General features: G+C 35.4%; 1 protein-coding gene across 1 annotated transcript in view; it reads right to left on the bottom strand.

The window, feature by feature from the left end:
* LRP1B (LDL receptor related protein 1B) overlaps positions 1-22,464 on the bottom strand; it is a 1,871,701-nt gene that overhangs the window by 172,496 nt on the left and 1,676,741 nt on the right. The gene's annotated exons all lie outside the window — the stretch shown is intronic.

The following is a 22,464-nucleotide window of genomic DNA, read 5'->3' as shown; positions in this document are numbered from 1 at the left end:
CACATACAGTTTATAGATAAACTTTACAATTTTTTTTTTTAGAGGTTTTCACCTTAGGGCATGTGCATTTGCTGGAGAAATAAAGACACAAAGACAGTGAAGGAAAGTGAGAAGTCATTTGGGGATGACCACATCGCAATCCCTTCTCCTTCATTCTCCTCCTGGGATCTTGGGCATGCACACACATGTGCCAGGCATGAGTTTCAAGCTGCCAGATCTGGGACTTAAAGTGTGGTCAGTCATGGGGGAGTCAAGCAACATAACCACTATTCCATGGGCTGGCACTGAATTTTTCAAAATTTAAGAATTTGATGAATTTTCATTATCGTTAAATAAAATCGCATATATATATATATTTAAATGTGTCTCTACTCCTGACTTGGTGCCTTTTACAACCAACCTAATTTATGTCCATATGAAACAGAATCTTAATGCATGAAATAACTTATTTAAGTTTTAAATGACACATTTTTAAAATTTTAATAAGATTAACATCTAACTGCATATAGTTTAAAACAGGGCTTCTTAAATTTTATGTGCATATATATAAATCCCCTGGAAATTTTGTTATAATAAATATTGTGATCCAGTAGGTCTGGATTTTTTTTTTTTTTTGGGGGGGGGAGAGATTTTTCCTAGTGGGTGCATGTGCTTGACAGAAAGAAAGAGATAGAGAAACAGAAAGCAAGAAATTACCCCCAAGGGGGATGGCTACGCCACAATCCCTTCTCCATTCTCCTCTCAGGATCTTGGGACGCATGCCCATATGCCCAGCGTGAGTGTAAGCCACTGGGTCCAGGACTTGAACCATGGTCAACTACCTGGGAGTCCAGCAACAGCAATTATACCAACTGCTGATCCCGAGGTCTGGATTTTTAACAAGTTGGATAACATTGCCTTTTGTTCATGAAACACTGAGTAGTAAAGTTTTAAGTATCCAATTGTTATGAATTCAATAACATAACAATTATAAAATTGTAAACTTCAGAGCACAATTTAAGACATATTTCCCTTTCATATATTTAAATCAGCTCCTCCTTCTCGACCAAACTAGAAATGAATAATGAAGTAATTACTCTCAGGCTGGAAAAATAAAACAACTATTGGTAGTAGTTGTTACTCTCTATTTCAAAATGTATCTTATAGAATTCAGACACAAATAATATTATGAAAACAAAAGCAATTTTTTGTACAATAATGAAAATTAATTAATGAACATCTACTGAGGATTGAGCCTACCTCCCCCTCCCCCTTAATTTTACCAGTGGCAGATGCACTTGTCAGAGAAACAGAATGAGAGAGAAATTTTTTTATGGGAGATGATGGTCACATCATAATCCCTTCTCTCTCCCTCCTTTGAGGATTTTGGGCATGCATGCACTCATGACCAGCATGTGTTGTCAAGCTGCAGTGGCCAGAATTAATACTGCAACATTAACCATGTGGGATCAAGTCACCTTAACCATTATGTCATCTTGTCAATACAAGCCCAGCTCTTGGGTAAGCATTTTTTTTTGGAGAGATTTTCACTGTAGGGCGCGTGCGCTCGCCAGACAGACAGAGAGAGACATAGAGACAGAAAGCGAGAAATCACCCCCCAGGGGGGATGGTCACGCCGCAATCCCTTCTCCTCCATTCTCCTCTTGGGATCTTGGGCACGCACGCACACGCGCCCGGCGTGAGTTTTAAGCCACCGGGTCCAGGACACGAACCGCGGTCGACTACGTGGGAGTCCAGCGACATAGCCATTATGCTAACTGCTGGTTCCCCTTGGGTAAGCATTTTAAAAAGTATATTTACATATATTACTTTATTTAACATATTAATCTATATTTTTATAATTCTATTCTTTTGTAGAGCCCTATTTATTTCACTTATTAATTTTTAATCCTATTTTTATTTTTATTGCATTTAATTATTATGTAGCTTTATGGTATACAATATGATTTTTTAAAGCATGCATGCAGTGTGTGATATTTGAATCAAGGACATAATCATATATATCATTACAACAAAGAACCTTATATTCTCGTGTCTGTTAAACACTTTTTTGCTCTTTTACTCTCCACAGTTATGTTATCTACCCTTGCTCTCTTTATTATTTTGTCTTTGAATCTTTCAGTTTCTCCCACAATAAGCAGATGCTCAGTATATAATGAATGGTATATACAATGTTTATCTTTCATAGCCTGACTTATTTTACTTAGCACTAATTCTAGGTTAACTAACTTTGAATCAAGTGACAGAATCTCTTTGTTCTTTTTGGGATGAGTGTATTTCAGCCTATGTGTGCCATATGTTTTTCAATCCAGCCATCAGTGGTTGGACACTTAGGTTGACTCCATGTCTTAACAATTGTGCATAATGCTACAGTACATGTGGATGTACAAGTGCTTTTCCAACTGATTATTTTACTACCCTTTAACTAAGCATTTTTAAAATAATTTTGTATTTCTTTTTTAGAATATGGTGCTTTTTTGTTTGTTTTTCTGAGAACTTCACATTATTGTCTGTTAAATGTTTCTTCCTTCTGCCCCTCTTATCCACCTTCTGCCACCCACTATCTGCCACCCACTGCCCTCCTTTACAGTCTCTGGTATTGACACTTATCCTTCCTACTATCATATCTTTAGATCTTTCCTTGCTGTAGAGTGCAAACATTTGGTATACATTGAGTGGGATTATACAGTGTATCTCTTTCAAAGTTTGGCTCACATTGTTCAACATTAAGTCATCTATATTCATGCACTTTGAATAAAATGATATGGTCTCATTGCTTATGTCCAAGTAAAATCCCATTGTATCTATGTGCCACAATTTTTCAATCCAGTCATCAATTTTAGGACAGTTACAGTGATTCAATGTCCTAGCAATTGTTAACAATGTTGCAGTATACATGGTTGTGCAAGTGTCTTTTCAGCTCAGTCTTTTTCTTATTACTTGGGTAAATAGCAAGGAGTGAGGTTATTGGGTCATATGGTAGTTCTATTTATAGGTTTCTGAGGAATTTCATATTGTTTTCCTCAGAGGTTGTACTAATTTGCATTTCCACCCACAGTGTAAGAGGCTTCCCTTTTTAATATGGCATATTCAGAACTAGTTGCTCTTTAGTTTTTTTTACCCTAACTAATATAACTGGGATTAGAAAGTATCTCATCGTACATAGTTAATCACTTTTTAAGTTTATTTATTTATTTATTTTTTATGAGCAAGCAAGAGAGAGAGATAGAAATGAACAACACCCTAGCAGTCTTGACACCACAGTCCACCCTCAGCCTATAGCAGCCCAAGATGATGGGCATGCATGTGCTTAGTGTACTCTGGCAAGTCTCTTGGCTTGAACTGGCAATCCCCATGTGGATTGTCTCTCAGAGCATCACATTTACCACTGTTCCACTGTCTGCACTTAGCTAAGCATTTTCGTAAACATGATCACATCAATCTTCATAATATTCAAAAAGTATTATTACATTTATTAAAATAAAAGAGAAAAATGAATTCTAAAGTTTATGTAATTTCTCCAATCTTAGAGAGGTTTTAGAAGCAAAGGAGGAATGTATATCTAGATCCAGCTGGATTTCTGTATTAAAGAATTTCTTATGATAGACTTCAAATGCATTTTTCTATACAAAAATTAAAAATAAAAAAAGCCTTTCTTTCTTTCTTCCTGCCTTCCTACTAATTATTGCTCAGAACCTAACCTGTGTCACTGTGTTGGGTGCTGTGTTTTATAATATATCTTCTCTGAATATGTAATATCTAACTTTAGGTTTTAAAATTGGCTTAAAATTTGCAAAAGTTATAATGTAGCAGCACTCTGCACATCTCAGTCTACTAAGAAATGTGTTAGGATTATTAGTATTTAAGTAATTACCACTGAAAATGTGGGGTTTGCACTGAAGGTTTTGGGTGATTATTTCATTTTGACAATGCAAATAAATTCCTCTGAAAGTACTGCTATTCATATAAACAATAGTTTTATTTACTCCTTGCCATATGTAGCTTGGACTATTTTAAGGTAACATTTAAAAGTTTTGGAATATAAGAATGTAAGAAAGATTGGATTGGATTTGATAAATATCATATGACAACACTTGCTATGAGCAGCACAATTGTCCATGATTGTAAAAAGTTAGCAATTGGTACTGAGTATCAATTTAATAGATGTTTTTATGCTTTTTAAAAATAGTTTTTTCTATATTAAAACAATTGTGTCATACTTTGTGTTTGAAAGAGATCTGTGCCTATTTGTTAACAAGTACAAGTTAAGAATAAGTTCATTGCTAAGATTTCCATTTCTGGCATGCAGAAACGGTAACAGGGAAAGGTTAATTGCCTTATGTAAGGTTATACAGATTTTATGCTTCCAAGTTATTTAACTTTTTGATCCATGACATTACTTGTAAAAATTACAAATATAAACTATATAAGCTTGTTCTGCATTTAAAATCTCCCTTGAGGGGATACACACACACACAAACACACATTGTATAGGAGAAATTATGAATAAGGTCTAAAACAGAAGTTCTTAAAATTACTACACACTAAAGTCACCTGAGGAAATTTTAAAATACCCTTTGCCCAAACCATGACCCACATCAATTAAATCAAATTCTCTTGGGTGGGTCCCAAAGACCAGTATTTATTAAAACCAGCTGGTGATTCCAAAGAGCAGCCAAGATTAAAAATCACTGGCACCAAAAACTGATTGTACAGCAGAACACATATTTTTTCATGCTATAGTACTCAAGATAATTAATATAAACTACACACAATATGCAGTGTTTTATAGTCATTCAAATTGTTAAGCACCATTAACAATACATCCCCACATTTAAGTATTGTAAATATGGAGAAATATAACTGTAATATTTAAAACTTGCTTTCTTTGTTAAATATGCTTTCACATGAATTCATATACTGATACAGATTTTAACCTCCCAGAAAGGTAAACCTCCCAGAAGAAAATAGAGGACCTTCAAAATTGATAACTTTGTATAACATATACTGCGATACTATTGCTATCTGTACATACACGGAGTAAAAATTGATTTTTTCCCCAGAATCTTGTCCAGCTTTATTCAACATCACAGATCAAACCATATTATTATGATCATTGTCTTCCAACAATCCACTTCCTTTGATTATGCAGAAGAAACTATTTTCTTGTACATCACATAGAGCTTTTATTAAGAATGTCTGGATGATCCACCAAGAAGAACCCACCCTCTAAAGGCTTACCAAGAAGTGCAAATACTGTGGTAACATAAATAAGCACATGGAAGACAGCAGGTTAGGATGGGAAGCTTTGACTGGAGACCAGCAGTGGACATTTGAGTAAATCCACTTTAGTTACTGCTGATAAGAAAAAGTTTTCAAATAGCAGCTACCAACACTAAGACCACACAACAGTGGTGAGAGAACTGAATAATGTCTAAGAAATGGAGAGATATTTCATATTCACAGATTAAAAATCTCAAAGTTGTTAAAATGTTCATTGTCTTTAAACTAACATATATAAGTAATGCAATAACTATATAAACCCCCAGAAGTTATTTCTAAATAAATAAACAACATTATTCTAAAATTACATGGAGATGCAAAGGCTGCAGAATAATTAAACAATACTGGACAAGAAAATAGACCTGGAGAATTAATAGTACCTGACTGAAAGATTCACTATATAAGACTACAATAATCAAGAAAGTGTGGTTATCGGGACCAGCAGTTAGCATAATGGCTATGTCACTGAACTCCCATGTAGCGACCACAGTTTGAGTCCCAGATCTGCTGGCATAACTCATGCTGGGCGCGTGTGCGCGCGTGCCCAAGATACCAAGAGGAGAATGGAGGAGAAGGGATTGTGGCATGACCATCCCCCTGGGGAGTGATTTCTTGCTTTCTATCTCTCTGTCTCTCTCTGTCTTTCTGGCGAGTGCGTGCACCCTATAGCATAAACCTCCCCCTCCCCCCCAAAAAAAAGTGGTTATCAAGCAAAATGAATAATGAATTAGTAAATATAAGCATACATGTATGGTCAATAGAAGATTTTCAACAAAGGTCACTAGTTGATTTGATAAGGGAAGTTTTTGTAAAAATAAATATTGCTGAAATAAGTGGTTATCCATATGTGGAATAGAAATCTCAATTTCATTCTACACCGTACATAAAAACTAATCTGAGTGCCAGCAGACAGCTTGGTGGTTAAGGTGCTGGATTCACACATGACCAACCACAGTTCGAGTCTTAGACCCAGCAGTTCACATCAGGTGTGTGTGCATACATACCCAAAATCCAGAGAGGAGAACAGAGTAGGAGAGATTGTAGCATGACTGACCCACCTCAAGGATGATTTCTCATTTCTCCTCTCTCTGTATCTCTCCAGCAATAACATGCACCCTATGGCAAGGAAAAGAATATTAATCTGAGATAATTATAAGCCTAATATAAAACTTCTATCATATAAGAAGGTACTTTTTTTAAAAAAATATTTAATCTTATTTATTTATTTATTTATTTACTTTAATTTGACCAAAGAGGGACAGAGTGAGAGTGAGTGAGAAAGAGAGAGAGAGCAAGCAAGCCACAAGGTCTGGGACGGAAACTGCAGTAGGCCATCGGAGAGTTCAGTGCCCTTAACCACCACACCACCTGCTAGTACCATAAGATACTTTTATAACCATTGAAATAGGCAAGGATTATTTGGGCAGATCTCAAAAAATACTTGACAATAGAAGGAAAAAAAGTCAGTTCATTAAAAAGAAAACACTTTGCTCCTTAACACCATTAAGAAAATGAATAGACAAGTAACAAATTAAGAAGAAAATAAAAAGATTTACAGCATACATACCTGGAAAATAACGTATATTAAAATATCTAAAAATTTCTGTACACCCTTCATAAGCAAAACATTTGAATAGACTATTTACCAAAGATTTTTTTAAAGGAGGTTTTTGCCTTAGGGCATGAGTGCTTGCCAGAGGAAGAGAGACAGTGAGAAGGAAAGTGAGAAATCACCCCCTAGGGGGAGATGGCCACACTCCAGATCCTTCTCCCTACTCCTTATGGGATTTCGGGTATGCACACACATGTTCTTGGAGTGATTTTCAAGCCACAAGGTCTGGGACTTGAACCGTAGTCGACCGTGTGAGAGTCAAGCAATGTAATTGCTACACCATCTGCTGATCCCAAAGAATATACATGAATACATGCTAGAGGTTGTCAAAATGATTTGTCACTAAGGGAGCACAAATAAAAATCACAATGAGATACTACTACATACCAATTGGAAATAATAAAATATAAAAGTATCTATCAAATTTTTATGAGAATATAGGTGACTAGGCTTTCTATTGTTGGCTTTTATAAAGATAAACAAATATCATCTCTGTGACGTAGCAATTTTACATGTAGGTATTCAGTCAAAAAAAAAAAAGATAGACATTTATAAAACAAATATGTCCAGAATTGTTTATGGTTAGAGCAACCTTATTGATAATAATCATTTCCTAAAATGGACTATATATATATATATATATATTATATATACATCTAATTAAATACTAGTTAGGTATAAAGAGCCTGAATTTTTTACGCTCAATAACTTGAAAATATTTTAACAATATTATGAAAAAAAGACACAAGCAAAATAATACACACTACATGAGTCCCTGTGTATGAGATCTAAATACAAGCAAAACTACTCAATGGTGATAGAAAAGTTGATGAATATGAAGGAGAATTTACTAAAAGGGGCATGAGAAAACTTTCTGGGGGGGATATAAGATTTTTTATCTTGTTTCAAATGTTTATTACATTTTGGATAAAATTGACAAAATTCATTAAATGGAATGTTTAAGATGTATATGTGTAATTTTATTTTAATTAAAAAATAATCTTATTAGAATTGTAAGGGGGTCTGAAAAATACAATACAAATAAATTGCACCTTGATTACATACTAGATATTTAGTTCTTGAGAGTTCAAATATTCTGGGCATGAAAAGGTAGTCTAGAAAGGAATTGCCTATAAAAAAAATATGAACCAAAGTCTTAAGGCCTCAAAATTTAAAACTTAGAATTGAAATGTACCATAATAATTAACTATAAAAGGAATAGAATTTTAAATATATCTGTGTGTGTGTGTTTTTGTGTGTATGTGTGTGAGAGAGATTTTACAAAGTTTTTTTAAATATTAAAAATAAAACTTAGGAAATATATACACATACACACAGTCTTCAAAAAGTTCATAGAAAATGTGTATTAGAAAACACTATCTATGTGTATAAAATTTGTACTTTAATTTCACTTTTCCAAAAACTTTTTAAAATCCCTTTGTGTGTGTGTGCATATGTGTTTATGCATGGATTCAGCGATTTCTCTATATGACATTTGAGACTACCGTGTTTTAACTCTATTTTGCAGTTAAAACAGACTTGTTCCATTATTTATATTCATGTGTATTATAAGTGCAAAGTTATTCCTAAAGTTTTACATATATCCTGAAGGAATGGAAAACACACCACAACCAGAGTTAGTATGGTCAGATTCAATTCCTATTTTGTTATGTTACAGCAATGTATCATTGAGCAGATTACTGAAATCCTCTCAGCCTCAGTCTCTTAAATAATAATAAAAGAGTGATATTTACATCCCATATAAGGTTATAGTGAGGGCTAAATAAAAAACACGATTTGAAAGCATTAAGTGAATTACATGATATACAATGTGTCTTGAACTATGGTAGGTAATTTTTCTTTTTTTTTGGGGAGGGGGGTGTTGCTATAGGACGCTTGTGCTTGCCAGACAGACAGAGAGAGACAAAGAGACAGATAGTGAGAAATCACCCCCCAGGGGGGATGGCCACGCCACAATCCTTTCTCCTCCATTCTCCTCTTGGGATCTTGGGCACGCACACACACGTGCCCGGCGTGAGATTTAAGCCACCGGGGGGGTCTAGGACGCGAACTGTGGTTGACTACATGGGAGTCCAGCGACATAGTCATTACGCTAACTGCTGGTCCCTATGGTAGGTAATATTTTAATTGCCAGAAATATATCTCCCTTGTCTAGGAAGAAACAGAGAGAAAAGAAGTGCTTAGCAAGCATCCCTCTGCCCCCAAAGGGCTTGGTCACTCTGCAATTCCTCCTTCTGTTTCTTAGGTATAAGCAAATATATCCTATGTGTTCTTCATTTCCCCATGCTTGGGACTCAAACCATAGGCAGCCATGATGAATCAGGTTCCCTTAACTACTAAATAGGCTACAGGGCTTGCCCTATGATAGTTGAGCGACTTTTGAACGTTAAGTACATTCTGCAATTTGAATTTCACTCTTTTCCTAAGAAATGAGCACAAATAAACTCGAGATTTTCTAATGAGAGAAATACAGGTGTCTGTTTTTCTGAAGAAATGGAATCAAAATTGATACTTTGAAGTCTGATTAAATATACCTGAAATACCTTATTAGTCAATAGTGTTTTTTTTGGTTCTTTTCTACCCATTCTATTCTTTTAACATAGACATTCAATTGGTACAAACATTTACTAAACTGCCCAAGGTATTTTTATTCTCAAATTGCCTGTGTAAAATGAAGTGTCTCACAGAGACCAGAGGATGGTGTAATGGTTATGTTGTTGGCCTCTCACATAATCAACTGTGATTCGAGTTCTGGACATGGTTGCTTAAAACTCACACCTGGTGCATGTGTGCCCAAAATCCTGAGGGGAGAATGGAAGAGAAGGGATTATGGCATAGCAATCCCCCCATGGAGGGGGGTGATTTCTCATTTTCTGTCTCTCTCTCTCCTTCTTTCCCTCTGCTTCTCTTTTTCTTTCCAGTGAGTGCAAGCATTCTGTAGCAAAAATATCTCTAAAGAAAACAAAAAATGAAGTGTCTTCTGTTTCTGTTAATCATTTAAGTACTAATCAGAGTACTGGATTTCCTAAAACGTAGGGAGCATTTATTGGATCCCTATTATCATCTGATGTCTGGCTGACTCAGTTTAGTCAACTGTGTTTCCTTTCGCAGCATACGTTTAAATAATATGCTTGAATTAACCAGTATTTTCATGTATATCCTAGCTATAATAACTGTTATTTAGAATATAGTGCATGAACTACAGTGTTGTCTAAAATTGGTTCTTCAGAGGGGCCAAAGGTTTTATTTTGACCTGTGAATTTAAAGGGATCCTTTCATGTTTTCTGTATTACTTTTCCCTTGGAAACATTCTAAATAAACAGCTCACTAAAGTATTTCTAGTAATGTTTAAATGTGTATAGGCCTGTCTTTATATTATTTTTTCTTCTTGCTAGTTCAGTGGTATAGGAAAAATGAAATACATTATATGACTGGAAAAAATGCTTAATGGCTCACTGAATATGCAAAACGATGCCTGTTCTGTGTGTGTGTATGTGTATTATATATGCTAAATTATATTAATAGATATTAAATTATATTAATATATGTATATATTAATATATATGTACATTATTTCACAAAATTACTTTAATGAACTCAGAGACATTTAACCAAATTTAAATTATATACTGTTTCACAATTAATTTTATGTCGTAGTTGCTTAGAAAATGAAATGCCACTTATAAATTTGCTCTGTATTTAATTCAGCTGCTGATAGGACACTTGTAAAATTTACATCTGGAGGTTATAGAACTTAGTTGCTTTTTAGTTTGAAAATATAACCATAACATATAAAACTATTTTAGAGAGAAGTTAGAAAGAAGGCTTTGGCTTCAGGATTTTGTTGTTCATGCTAATATTCTTTTATAATTACTACTTTTCATCTTCTAGTTCAGGAAACATGATGATTATAAGGAGTTGGAAAATATGCCACAACTTCTGTTCCCAAAAAAATAAGTATACTCCTAGAAACCCAGAGACAGGAAGGGACCTTAAGAAGAATAAAGTTGAACTTCACTCATTGCAGCTCCTTTTTTTCTTTGAGTTCCAGATTATAATATTATGGGGGCAAAAAGATGGAATTAGAATAGAAGTACTTTATTTTGCAAAAGAACTGTCTTCTTTGGGGGGTAGTTTAACCATATTTTAACTATTGAAGCATAACCTCTATACATAGATATCATTATTTTATTTTTAAAATTAATCTTAGGGAATTCTGATCTCTAAATTTCTCTCAACATTTCTCTTCACATTATATGGAAATGAAAATTCACACATCTTGCTTTCAATTGTTCTAAATATCCCTGTCTGATTATTATTAATTCCTCAAAGTAGAAACAGAAGTGAGGAGAATATATTTTCTTCCTTATTTTCCATGGCAGGTAGGGTTTATAGGCATTTAATTTTTTGGCTGGAATGCATATAATAGGTATACAACATTCTTGATTTTTGTTTTGTGTGTGTGTGTGTGTGTGTGTGTGTGTGTGTGTTTTGCTATAGGGCAAGTGTGCTCACAAGAGAAAGAGAAAGATACAAAGATTGAGAGAAATCACCTCCCGGGGGAATGACCATGCTGCAATCCTTTCTCAGGGTTTTGGACATGCACATGTACGTGTGCTTGTTTTTCAAGCTGCCAGATCGGGCATTTGAACTGTATAGTTGGCCATGTACTACTCAGCTGACTTAAACACCACACCACCAGCTGGCCCATAAGATTCTTGTTTTAATTAGCTGCCTGTGTTTGTTTTTGTTTTGAAACTATGTCTTTCATACCCAGTGAAGTTGTTAATCCTGGATCACTGCCTCTACTACCACAGGGAAAGGTCATGCGGACCCATGGTGGCCTACTCTACCACTAAATAATTGGTCCATAGGAATCATGTTATTTATGATTTTTGTTCTTAAAATTTTACAGCTTACACCTAATAGTAATTCTTCACATTAAAGAGGTTTAGAGAAGGAAATGCAGGATTGCAGAGCGGCTAGGCAAGGTCCTCGCATTTCTATTATTTTTCTTCTCTATACTAACTGATAGCTTCTTATTGTGTAAACATTTCATGGCCCCAGATGTCTTCTAGAGCATGTGTCCCAACATTTCAGGACAAAGGAGAAGGGGCAGAATGGCAAAGGAAGAAGCCCATCTGTGTTGAGAAAACTACCTTTCAATAGACTTTTTAGAAGTTGCACATAACACTTCCACTTACATCTCAGTGATCAGAACTTAATTGTATGATATGACTGACTGCAAGGGTAGCTGGGAAATACAATAACTTACCATGGATAACAATATGTCAAGATAATACATGGGATTCTGCTTCTAAGAAGGAAGTAAAAAAAAATGGTTCTGCAGAAAAGCAATTAGGAATCTTTGTCAATTACCTAACAAGGCCAATTAAAGTAATTTGAATGTTTTCTATGAATACTGAAAAAGAATATTTCTCTCTTTTTGAGAGTTTAAGTAATATAATCTCAAACAGTCACGGGTGATTTTTAAAACCACATAGTAAGTACCTATCTCAGGGTCCAGCAGGTGGAGTTGTGGGTAAGGCCCTGGACACACTCCCACATGGCAAACCACAGTTTGAGTCCTGGACCTGGTGGCTTGTTTTCTCACATTCCCTCTCTTTCTGTGTCTCTCTCTGGTCAAATTAAAATAAATAATGAATCATTAAAATTAAATAATTATTTTAAAAAATAGAAAGTACCTATCTCAGAAGATAACACATGAGTAAGGGAGTACTCACAAGTGGAGAAAAAGAAGAAAGGGCTCTTACGCCTCAATGTGACTACATGGACTCAATTCATGCTTAAATTCAATTCTATCTGCTTCCAGGAACTGAGGCAGAAGATTTATTTTACAACTAGTTTGTTAGAGTTCTGTCACTTGCACACAAGTCTTAACTAGTGGGGGAAAATTATTTTTATTGCTTAAAATATTACAGATTCCTAATATTAATGTTTGTATCTATGTGTTGACTTACAATATTTCAGGTTATTTCATTGGTTTATAATTACCATTCCCCATTCCACATAAAGCCGCAGTCTCTATTTAAAGTGATTTGCAAACCCAGACCTTCTTGGGAGATGGTACAGGGACCTTAGATTGAGTGTATTCTCTGCCTGACATACTCGATTACAGTCTCTAGTAATACTGATTATCGGGAAAGCTGCAGGTTGCCCTCCAGTATAAAGTGTTGGTGGATCTGAAAATTAATTTCATGTTACTTCTCATCAATCAGGGTAATATTCCTCAATGAACACTTACATGCACAACCTGTTCTTCTAGGGAAAGTGGAAGACTATGTGGATGCACCAGCAGTTAAGAATAACAATGCCAGCTGCAGCCTGTCCCAGTGGGATCCAACTACTTCTGTATTGCTTCAGAATTTTTTTTTTTTAACTTTTACATTATTCTTCCAGGTACAGAAAAGAAAAGCTTATAAAGTAAAACAAATTATCAATGACATGGTTTCTTTATGAAGAGGTGAATCTATAATAAGCTAGCTCTGTAGAAGCTCCAATAATGAAATTTTAAAAATTGCATGTCAATGCAATGTAATTTGCAGTGGAAGTTTTTTGATTTTGCATTATATGGTTTTAGAAAATGGCTTATTACATCCTATAATGCCATCTATCGCAGAGGACACCAATTTGTGTTGTCTTTTTTTTTCTCATTTTGAAGTTTGCATTGTAACTTTCTGGGTACTAAGTAAGGGGCAGAGAAAAGTAGTTTTACTCTCATCTTTTGTCAACACACACTGTCAAACCCCTGCTGTTCCATTCATCATTCTCTTTTTCTACATCCTGTTGTCTTGGTAAATTTGATGGTAATAGTGTACAAACAAGTTTGCATTTTTTTTTTTTTTTGAGAGGTTTTTGCTATAGGGCACATGCGCTCGCCAGACAGGCAGAGAGACAGACAGAGAGACAGAAAGCGAGAAATCAAACCCCATGGGGGGATGGCCATGCCGCAATCCCTTCTCCTCCATTCTCCTCTCAGGATCTTGGGCACACATGCACACACGCCTGGTGTGAGTTTAAGTCACCGGGTCCGGGACGCAAACCACAGTCGACTATATGGGATTTCAGTGACATAGCCATTACCCTAACTGCTGGTCCCCAAGTTTGCAGTTTTGAACTCCAAATAAAGAAGATGCCAAATGTTCATAATACAGACACATGGACAGGGGTCTTCAGAGTCATCCTTGAGTCCCAAGTACAGCGATAAATATCAGTTTTTTCTCTTGTTTGGGGCAGTTCTGAGTAGTCTACAGTCTCCCAAAGTTTCCTGGTAGAATGGGTCCAATTCCTACAGTAACCTGAACAATCTATTGGTTTCCTTCCTTTCCATGGCTTACTTCTTATCCCCCTCCTTGTTTCTGAAATCATCTCCCAAATAAATAACTGGTACTTATAATATTGTAAGTGTCCAGCGTGTACTACTGGGAAAACCCAACTTAAGGCAATGTGTATGCAATAAGCTACTTGATGAACAAGCATTAATGCCTATCGCGTACTAGGCAATGTTCTGAGCTCTTTGATTTACAGCAATGAATATAAAAGAAAAATCTCTGCATTTATTGAATCTACATGCTAATGGCTGAGTAGGAGTTCAAGAGACTAACAAAGATGAATAAAATAGTTTATTGGAGATAAGGAATTATTATAGAGAGAAATAAAGAAGAGAGGAGAATAAAAATAAGTATGTGGAAGAGGAATGTAAAGTGGTAAATTCATAATGCTATATAAGGAAAGTGACCTTAAAACTGCTAGAGTGAGGGATTGAATCATGCCATGATCTGGGGAAAAGGGCATCCCAGCTAGCAGAACTCTCTTTGAGGAATAAGCAGGTGTGGGATGTTCAAGAAACAACAGGGAGACCAGGGTAGCTTAGAATGGTGATGGGAGAGATCAGGAAGGTCATCCGGAAATGGGGAGGGACTCTCACCTCAGAAAAGGATTTTTTTTTTTTCTGCAGAACCTCTTTGCTATTTCTCCTCATTTCAAAAGAGCACTTATATTTGGACTTTACCTTTTTTAAAAAATAGATTTCAGGAACTTATTTAGGTTTATGTCAAAATAGATAAGAGAGTTGAAGGACTGCTAAGTAATTGCTGCAATATAAAAATCTGAGTCCTTGGCACTGCCATAATGGATTATTTGACCTGTATCTTATGGATACTGACTTTATTCTCCAACTTTGGTCTTTATACCTACAAAGGTAGCAAGGTGACATATACTGATAAATTATGAAGTTAGTAGTAACAAGGAAACTTCATTTTTCAAAGAATATTGAGAATATATACAAAATAAGATGATTTGTGGCCAGCAGTTAGAGTAATGGCTATGTCGCTGAACTCCCATATAGTCGACTATAGTTCGAGTCCCGAACCCGGTGGCTTAAACTCATGCCGGCCTCGTATGTGTGTGTGCGAGTCATCCCGAGAGGAGAACGGAGAAGGGATTGCGGCGTGGCCAGCCCCCCTGGGGGAGGCGATTTCTCGCTTTCTGTCTTTCTGTCTCTCTGTCTCTCTCTGTCTGTCTGGCGAGCGCATGTGCCCTATAGCAAAAACCTCTCAAAAAAAAAAAAAAAAAGAACAAAATAAGATGTGTTTAATGACAAGATATGTTGACTAGGAATCAACAAGTTGACTAACTGACTAGGCTAATTGACTAAAAATAACTGGATTATTATTTCAATCAGAATTGTATATTATTACCACACTGGCATATATTATTTTACCATAGCTGGTACAATAAAATTAGGTTATAAGAGATTCATAAGTTAATACAGTTACGAACAGTCTTTTGGAACTATCATTAGTAATCTTAAATTACAACTTAAATTTTATATTTCAGTCTTAAAAACTACAATAATAGTTAATGTTTATGGCTTGTTTTCTCTATTCTTTTTTAAAGCTAAGTTTGCTCTTCCCAGTAATTCAGTAAGAAAACAATGCTAAACAACCAAGAACACTGAAGCTCAGGTTATAATAAACTACGTTTCCCCAACTCGTAGCTCTTTTTTTTTTTTTTTCCTTTGGAGAGGTTTTTGCTATAGAGCGCGTGCGCTTGCCAGACAGAGAGAGATGGAGAGACAGAAAATGAGAAATCACCCCCCCGGGGGATGGCCACACTGCAATCCCTTCTTCTCCATTCTCTTCTCGGGATCTTGGGCACGCACGCACATGCGCCGGGCATGAGTGTTAAGCCACTGGATCCGGGACACGAACCGCAGTTGACGATGTGGGAGTCCAGCAACATAGCCATTATGCTAACTGCTGGTCCCCCAAACTCATAGCTCTTAATCTGCTTCAATCTATGTCATCTGACTGCATATCTACAGTCTGTATTTTTGATGGTTTGTTTGTGTGATTAAAAAAGGACTAAACTTTATTGACAACTACTGCAGATAGTTTGACATAAGTTTAAGCTACCTATTTAGGCATACTTACATATGTAGCTTTTAATCTTCTGAGAACAAGATGGGAGGACAGTACAAATCCAGTTAGGACTTTAACTCATGTACAGAGTGGATTTGGATGCCTTTTCATTCAGCTGCAGTCTCTCTTTTTATATCATGCTAGTGTTGAGATATACTGGACTGACTACTCTGGGAACAGTTTGATGTTGACAACTGCCAACTTAGGAAAATGACCAGCTTTTGGCCCCAGTGTCCAAGTAAGCTTATCGTGGAGTACAAAGTCTCAGATGGACAGAATACTTTGCCTTTTTAAATACTGCCATTCAAAGTATTAGTACTAGTACTGAAAGACTGTGGCTAAAAAGCTCTGCCTTGAATTTAATTTAGGTGGCCAGCACCCCCGTCCCCCATCAGCCTCTTCAAACCCTATTGCCTCCCCCACCTAAGTATCTCTCAACACTGTATGGCAGGGGCTAGATTTCAAAACCCACGTAAAGAAAAAAACAGTTTTACAAACCTATTTTTCTTGTTGTTTTTAAATCAATTATGTAAAAATTGCATCAACTATTTGATACATTTGTTTGTTTATTACCTAGAACATGTGCTTGCCAGAGAGAGACATAGAAGGAGAGAGCAAGAGAGAGTCATCACCTCCGGGTGGGAGGTGGTCATGCCACATCATCTGTCCCTGTTTTTCATCCTATGGACTTCGGGCACATACAAACACTATAAACCATTCTGAAGCCAGAGTACAAAAAGCTATCTGAAACAAAGCTTTCCGATTGCTTTCTTCTTTTCATTTTCACTAAGATTTTAGTTCTATAGACTCTTAAGAGATGACTAAAATTGTATACATGTCAAAAGTTGTGCCGAAGATAATTCAAGAAAACATGGGTGTCCTCGCCATAAACTCTAAAGCTACATCATGTCTACATCAGAGGGGGAAAAATGATACTCCTGTACTGAAAATAATTCACACTAAAAGACAAATATGGACAATGTTGCAAAGCCCTCGAAAAAATTATGGGTCTCTTTCTCTTTTCCTCTCTGTTTTTATCAATCACCACAGAACATGTTCCTTACTTGACTTACAGTTCAACTAGGTGCTACATATCAATAAATGATCACATTAGCCCTTATCTTATCATTTCCTTATTGGCTGCCTAGTCAGCAAGGTATTGATTTTTTCCAAGATTCTGCTTACAGTACATGATTGTTCACTTGGCTTTACTCCTAAATGTCTTTAAAAACCTTAATGGCACACTTCCCTGCTCAATGTCTTTATTCACCTTTAATAAGCCTGCTTGCTTCCCATAATTATACTGTATATGCAGTGCAATTGTATTTATCAGAGAGAGGACAGGCTATGAAAGAAGTGAAAAAATGCCTGAGCTGAATTTAATATGAGATTTCAAATATAGGTGCCAATAAAGTTCACATTTTGATACAACCATTAGATACATGGAGAAAGTAACATACTGCAATGGGTAATATAAATCATCATTAAATCTGCATTAATTTAGCCCACTTAAATATTCCTTCCAGGACTAAATTCATCACTGCAAACAACAAAGGAGCAGAATGGTCCCTCACTTTATCGTCTATTAGACCTGAGAACGAAAAGAACTAGAACTTTAAAGCATGTCTCCCACAATGTGTCTTCATTATCATCAGATTAATGCCCACAGTAAAAGCTGGTTGCAAACACTGCTCCGAACAGGGTTGAATGATATAACCAAGGACAGCAGCTAAGTATAAAGAGAGGTAAGAAAAACACACTGACCAGATGCCCAGGTTATCACGCTAGTGACACATTCCTCAGGTTATCACACTAGCGACATTCACACATCCAAGTACCACTACCATAAATTTCCATTTTCCAGTCCCACCTCTAATACTATTGGGTCATCAGAAGAGTCATGACGTATTTTTCTGTTTTTCTATACAAAAATGTTTCATGACATGGGCTGGGAGGTTGCATGGTGGTTAAGGCACTGGACTCCCACATGGCTGACAGCAGTAAAAGTCTTGGACCTGGCAGCTGGCTTTCTCGCTCTTCTCTCTCTCTCTAGTCAAACTGAATAATAATAATAAATAAATAAAATTAAATAAATAATTCTTTAAAAAAATGCCTCATCACTTTTCTGGTGACCAATATTTATGTATTCTTTTCAAATGGTAACTAACAGGTCAGCTAATTCAACATTAAGTTTTGTTTCACCAGAACTAAGTTTTGTTGCACCAGAGATCCCTCTTTCTTTTAATCTGATGAAAATTATTTTGACATAATAAAGAAATAAATTTTATACAATACTTCCAATAATGAATAAAAAATTTTATTGAAGTCATTAATTTAATAGAAACTGTAAATCTGTATGGTAACTAACAGGTCAGCTAATTCAACATTAAGTTTTGTTTCACCAGAACTAAGTTTTGTTGCACCAGAGATCCCTCTTTCTTTTAATCTGATGAAAATTATTTTGACATAATAAAGAAATAAATTTTATACAATACTTCCAATAATGAATAAAAAATTTTATTGAAGTCATTAATTTAATAGAAACTGTAAATCTGTAATAGTTCCATATATATATATACACACACATATATATGTGTTTGTGTGTATCTATGTACACATATAATGTATATATACATTCCATTGGTATTTTTTTTTTGAGAGTGATTTTTACTATAGTGCACTTGCGCTTGCCAAAGAGACACAGAGAGAGACAGTGAGAAATTACCCCCTTCCCCAAGGGGGATGGCCATTCTTCAATTCCTTTTCCTCCATTTTTCTTTCAGGATCTTGGGCACGTATGCACCCACGCATGCCCGGCATGAGTTTTTTAAGCTGCAGAATACAGGACTTGAACTGCAGTCAACTACACAGAAGTCCAGTGTTGTAACTATTACGTGATCTTCTGGTCCCTCCATCTCCATTGGTATTATGTAAACTATATTCTGATTCTGGCTACGTACTGATAATAAAATTCTTATTTAGGAGAAAAAGAATAATAAATAATTGTAGTTAAGCTTCTAAATTTAAGATATGAAAATGGTTCCAGATACCTTATGTAACTAGCCCAAATCATACTGCTAATTAGAGACAAAATTATGATTAGGCACTGGGACTCTGACACTTAATGTGGAGAAATTGTTTTCATTGGGGCCAGGAAGATTTAACAATTTATATATTGGATATAGAATTTTCTTTTGTGATGTTCTCTTCCATCATCTATTCAATGAGAATAACTACAATAGCAGCCTTGATAATAAGAGCAATGCTACCTAATTTAAAGGTTTCTCTGAGGATTATAAGAAAATGACTGACATATTTTTGGGACTTAGTTAAACTTAATTATTTCATCTTCTCTTTCTGTTATTCCATTTTCTGCTCTTCTATCATTGCTGATAATGATGAAGAAAGTATCCTGCAAATAATATCAAAACTATTAAGACTTCATGTTCTCAATTCAAAGTGATGAATAAATAAACTGAGTATAGGTAGAGTCTAGATGTACAGTAATGACACGTTTAAGTATCAAAAATCTCACAACTATTTCATATTCTCTGTTCTCTGTTGCCGTTTTTTGACTACCTTTTTTTTTTTTTTAATTCCAATAAACAAAGTCCTCCCCTCCACTGGCCTACATCTTTAGCCAAAGGCTTTCTTTAATATGGCTCTTTCACCAAGCACCAAAGTCTCATAACATACTGAAAGAACAATAAACCAAAAGAGAGAAATATTTCACTAAGTTTCTCCAAACAGGGTCATCCAGTCTTCTCTAGGAAAGATTGTTAATTGAAATTCTTCACAAAATTAATCAGAGAAAGTATTACTTGAAAAAATAGTTTAATAATTCCTTCACTTGACAAACATAATTACTTTGGTGATAAAGAGCTCCAGAATTCATTCACCATTTTCTAGACTTAAAATGGTTTTAAACAGAACCCTCTCTTAGGTTACTCCTGAATAGGCGTTTGCTTATCAAAATAAATAAAAATAGATACACGTTTGTAAATGAATAAGTTATTGAGGAAAATATGTATCCAGATACAGATGAATATACCAAATATAATCTAAATAAACCATACCAGAATATTCCTTTCTCTATGCTTAAGTTGGTCTGAGTGTTCTATTAACTCTGAGCCAACAGAGGATGGATTTGTTTTGAGTAGGAAGAAAGAAAATTTCACTTACAGAGCGCTCACTATGTAATTCATTTTTTAGAATGTACGCTTATTTAATCCTCTCAATTTTATTACAGACATTGCTCATTTTTACAATTATGAAAACCAAGGTGTATGAAGTTTCTACACAACTGATATTACATGACGAGTAAATCATCATGCTAAATTATTGGCTTTTCTTTGCATTCTGTCATACTACTACTGTGGTATTTACATATTTATATTAGCATTCTGAAGATTTCTCACCAGCTTAAGTTCTGTAAATTTAATTAACTTGATGATTTTTTAAAGCATTCATATAGCATGCATATGGTATAGAACAATGACAGAATTTTTTTTTTTTGAACTCTTGGAAACATGTTTAGCAAATGTGAGATTTTATATACCTTAGAAACTGAGAGATACTGCAATTAAGATGGGGTGTAAAAAATACCCTAAAAGTGTTATTAAAAAATATATAATGATAGATTGATTCTACTGTTTTAGCTTTAAGAAATGATAAAAAAAATTACACGCATATGCACACACACACACAGACACATACGCACACACAATTCTACCCATATTGGACCTAAAAGATTTGATTGACATCTCCAAGATTATATTTAGAAGTCTAAGGGAAAATGAAGTCATCTTAATCCTTTATCCTCAGTCTTAAATTTCTTATATACTCCAGATGTATTAACATTGGTTTTTCTTTCTCTCCCAATGTTTAATAATGTTTGCTTTAGAGAAAATCTCCTTAGAGACATATCTGAACCGAGGTTCCCAATAGGAAAACTGTCACTGTGAACTGCTGTTGTTACCCGCTAAAATGAAACACTGCACCTCGCAAGGCATTAGTTGAACAAATTTACCTTGCCCTGACTGACATATACCTAGAGTCAAAGGTGCTAATTTTTATTCCAAACTAAAAGCATCTAATCAAGAAGATTTTCAACATGTTAAAAATAAAAGCTCACATACCATTAAGGAACATTTTTAAAGGAAAAAGACAAATTGTAAAACAATTAGTATTCTCTTGGCAGACTTTCACATTCCAAGGACTGTGCTAGTTATGGTGTCATGTGCAGACTATTTGTTCCACGATAAGCAAAATATCATCTCCACCTCAGCAGGAGATTTTGGCGCATAATTAAGTTGGTCCTTTTAAGAAAGTTTGCAATGCCATCATCTGCTTATTGATAAAAAATGAATTCTATTTTGAGTGTGACTTAAATTACTAAGGATTTTTTCCTTTTCTTAAAAAGATAGCTCATGTTTTTCCTAAAATACTTTCTAATTGCCATCTCTTTTATTATTATGATTATTGACTGTGAAAACACACATCACTTTTGCATTCAATATCTAGAATAATTTGCTTTTACTTATTTAGGCAATTAAATTATACCATAGAATTTGTCATTTGTCATTTGTATTTTTTTTTGTTTGTTTTTGGAGAGGTTTTTGCTATAGGGCGCATGTGCTCGCCAGAAAAACAGAGAGAGACAGAGAGGCAGAAAGTGAGAAATCAACCCCCCCCCAGGGGGATGGCCACGCTGGAATCCCTTCTCCTCCATTCTCCTCTCAGGATCTTGGGAACGCACGCACACGTGCCTGGTGTGAGTTTAAGACACCAGGTCCAGGACTCGAACGGCGGTCGGCTACATGGGAGTTCAGCGACATAGCCATTACACTAACTGCTGGAACCTAGAATTTGTCATTTCAGCAACTAAATTCCTGACCCAAGGCCTTATACGATAAGAAGAAAATAATAATGCTTTGTTGCTCTGATCTGGTTCGTTTAAATCACTTTAAAAATCAAAATTTTTGAGGAATCTCCAAATGGTTCTCCACAGTGGCTGGACCAATTTACAGTTCCATCAGCAGTGTAAGAGAGTTCCCTTTTTAACCCCCCCCCCCCCGCACTTACACTATTTTCTTTTTTTTCATC

This window comes from Tupaia chinensis, unplaced genomic scaffold (assembly GCF_000334495.1).
Source record: "Tupaia chinensis unplaced genomic scaffold, TupChi_1.0 Scaffold138757_1, whole genome shotgun sequence".
Lineage (NCBI taxonomy): Eukaryota > Metazoa > Chordata > Mammalia > Scandentia > Tupaiidae > Tupaia > Tupaia belangeri.
This window is presented reverse-complemented; position numbering and strand designations above follow the sequence as displayed.